We start from the raw sequence: 3,574 nt of genomic DNA on the forward strand, positions 1-3,574 counted from the left end.
TTGACGATAGTTGATGAAGTAGATGAAATGCTCGGAGTTGGACCAGAGATATTTGAAGACCTCGAAGACTTTGTTAAGACAGGCAAGTAGCCCTTTGACCATGTCTATGAAACCCATTTTATGCATGTCATATAGCACTTTTATTGCTTGCATCGGAGACATGATACTGTGGTGACCACATGGGGTGGTTTGCCACCGTTACTTCCTCAATGATACTTGCATTGTGCATGACCCTACCTTCTAATGAGGGTTATGCCGGTGGGAGTAGGTAAGATGCTAAAGTAGATGCTACGCAAAAAGGGACGGGTATATGAACGGTGAAGGAGACAAAGTATTTTCAAAAGACTTTTCAAAACCCCCGTCTGGTGCCACTTATGCCCGAGGGAGATGATGAGATGGGTAACCACTTGATGACGAAGTGGTGTACCGAGGCAAGTCTGTGTCATTTTCGAAAACGGATTAGATTGAAGATTTGTCGACTGTCCCAACCTTACATGTGCAACCACTCTACCCTTGTATGGGAAAGGGCGTTATTCATTACCTAGGTCGATACTAGCTTGGAGCCCGCATTACTAGTGACGGGGGAGAGTTGGTGCTCTCTCTCGGGATGGGGTCGTGCCAGTTAGGGCGGCCATGACTGTTTTTACAGGGCACCAGATACACCATTGCATCCCCTCCCGGATGTTACGATCTCAAGTGAGTCTCGTATGATGTACATCATGAGGATACGGAACAACGAGTGGACTCCTTGTTAGTGTCGTCTAGGGAAAGATAGTGATCGGGTGCTTACCCCGGGTACTTGAGGTACCGCGGGTCGTGGATGACACGGAAGTTCCCCGGATCTTGTGGGTAAAGTGTGCAACCCCTGCAGAGTGTAAAACTATTCGAATAGCCGTGTCCACGGTCAAGGACAGTTGGGTGGTGCTGCTTAAACTACGTCCAGAGTTTTACAAACCGTGTGTGTGTGTTGACAAAACTATTGGGGTTAAGTCAGAAGGTTTGACACGATGATCAAGTTGGATTGGTGTCCAACTCCGCCTATGTTGATATCTGTAACTTGTTCATACGGATGTATGTACTCTCATGATGCATACTTTACAAGTTGATAGATCATGTCATCGCACTCAAAACTAGCTTTCTGCAAAATACCTACTTAGTGCTATATCATTGCATCATTGTGCCCTGTTCCGATCGTGGGTTGCTTGCGAGTACATTCAAAGTACTCATTGGCGTGCACTGGCTATTTTATTGGCCAGGCATGAAAGAACAATATATAATGAAGAGTACCTTGGTGACGAACATGCGAGCTAGGATGCTTCCTAGTCAGAATGCCTGTAGGGTTAAGGCAGATGGCATGGGTGAGGGAGTCCTGGATTAGGGGATATCCGGACAGCCAGACTGTGTACAACGTCCGGACTATTGAAGCGTGAAGATACAAGACTCAAGACTTCGGCCCGTGTCTGGATGGGACTTTCCTTGGCATGGAAGGCAAGCTTGGCGATCCGGATATTATATTTCCTTCCTTGTAACCGACTCCATGTAAACCCTAGCCCTCTCCGGTGTCTATATAAACTGGAGAGGTTGGTCCTTAGAAGGCCGATCACAATTACATTCATACCATCATAGGCTAGCTCCTAGGGTTTAGCCTCTACGATCTCGTGGTAGATCTACTCTTGTACTACCCATATCATCAATATTAATCAAGCAGGAAGTAGGGTTTTACCTCCATCGAGAGGGCCCGAACCTGGGTAAATAACTGTCTCCCTTACTTCTTGTTACCATCAGCCTTGACGCACAGATCGGGACCCCCTAATCGAGATCCGTCGGTTTTTGACACCGTCATTGGTGCTTTCATTGAGAGTTCCTCTGTGACGTCACCGTCAGGCTCGATGGCTCCTTCGATCATCATTAACGACGCTGCCCAGGGTGAGACGTTCCTCCCCGGACAGATCTTCGTGTTCGGCGGCTTCGCGCTGCGGGCCAATTCGCTTGGCCACTTGGAGCAGATCGATAGCTATGCCCCTGGCATTCAAATCGGGTTCGGAAACCTGAACCACACGGCGGATACCCGAGGAGACTTGATCTTCGGCGTATTCGGGCCGGCGCCAGAAGCGCCGAACAGTCACGACGAGCATGGCTTAGACTTGCTGTCAGACGTTTCTTGGGATATCATCCTGGCAGAAGCCCCAGACCTAAATTCGGGACAGGTTGCGTTCCCTAAAGGCGGAGGGCTGGATCCCTCCCCACAGGCCGTACCCTCATCGGCGATGGAGCAGAACACAGGCCTCACTTCTGAGGAAGCCAGTGACCCCGGGCCCCTGGACTTGTGTCCGGTTGTAGGCTCCAGTCCGTGCGTCCCCGGGCCCACTGATCCTGGTTGGGCTCCGGTGATGGAGTTCACCGCGGCGGACATCTTTCACCACTCGCCCTTCGGCGACATACTAAACTCATTCAAAACCCTCTCTTTGACAGAGAATCTCGGGCTGAATTATGTCCGTCTCGAGTGGGAAGCAGGCGACGAAGACATTCGTTGCCCACCCACCACCCACTTCATAGCCACGATTGATGATTTAACCGACATGCTAGACTTAGACTCTGAAGACATCGACGGTATGGACGACGATGCAGGAGAAGACTCAGAATCTATGAGGTGCCGGATTCACGCCTCGCCACACGACATATACATGGTGGATACGCCCAAGGAAGGCGATGGTGACAATCCGGAAGATAATACCCCTGGGCAAAAACCAAAGTGACGGCGCAGACGCCGTTCCAAATCCGGCAACAGTAACAATATCAGCAAGAGCGCCAGAAGAATGGATACTCCGGTCAACCCCGATGGCAACAATGACCAAACAGAACCAGCGATGGAGCAGGACGAACCAGGTCAAGCCGAACATAGTCCGGGTCATACGCCCGAAGAAAATGATCCAGAGGGACGAGTTCACCAATCCGGCCCAGGACAAGAAGATAGTCCGGACGACGACGCATTCATCATTCCGGAAGAATGCGTGGAACGAAAGAACCTCCATAGAAAGCTTATGGCCACTGCGAGAAGTCTGAAGAAGCAGAAGAAACGGCTTAAAAGGGCACAGGAAACACTCAATCGTAGATGGAACAAAGTGCTAGACACTGAAGAAAGATACGGCGATGATCGCCATACAAAGAGCTACCCAAAACACAAGCTACTGCCAGAATTCGACGACGAGGCTCTTCCACCGAAGAACAACACGACCAGGAGACCAGGAGTATCACTTCATAATCGCAACAAATCAGCTGCCAAAGACGTGCGGGATTTATGTGAGCACCTGGAGAAGGAAGCTGGCGCAGCTAGGTCCATCTACGGATCTAAAAGAGACACCCTGACAAAGGACTATGGTCGTCAAAACAATTATGACAACCAAACACCAGTTTGGAACAAACACCGAACACAACAATAGCCGACGGCATGCCACAGCGCGTCCAGATACAGAGGGGCTGCTCACCCCCTGTGCTTTACCGATGAAGTACTGGACCATGAATTCCCACAGATCTTTAAACCTGTAACCATAGAGGCATACGACGGAATGACAGA

The sequence above is a fragment of the Triticum dicoccoides genome, chromosome 6B (genome assembly GCF_002162155.2).
Source record: "Triticum dicoccoides isolate Atlit2015 ecotype Zavitan chromosome 6B, WEW_v2.0, whole genome shotgun sequence".
Classification (NCBI taxonomy): Eukaryota; Viridiplantae; Streptophyta; class Magnoliopsida; order Poales; family Poaceae; genus Triticum; species Triticum dicoccoides.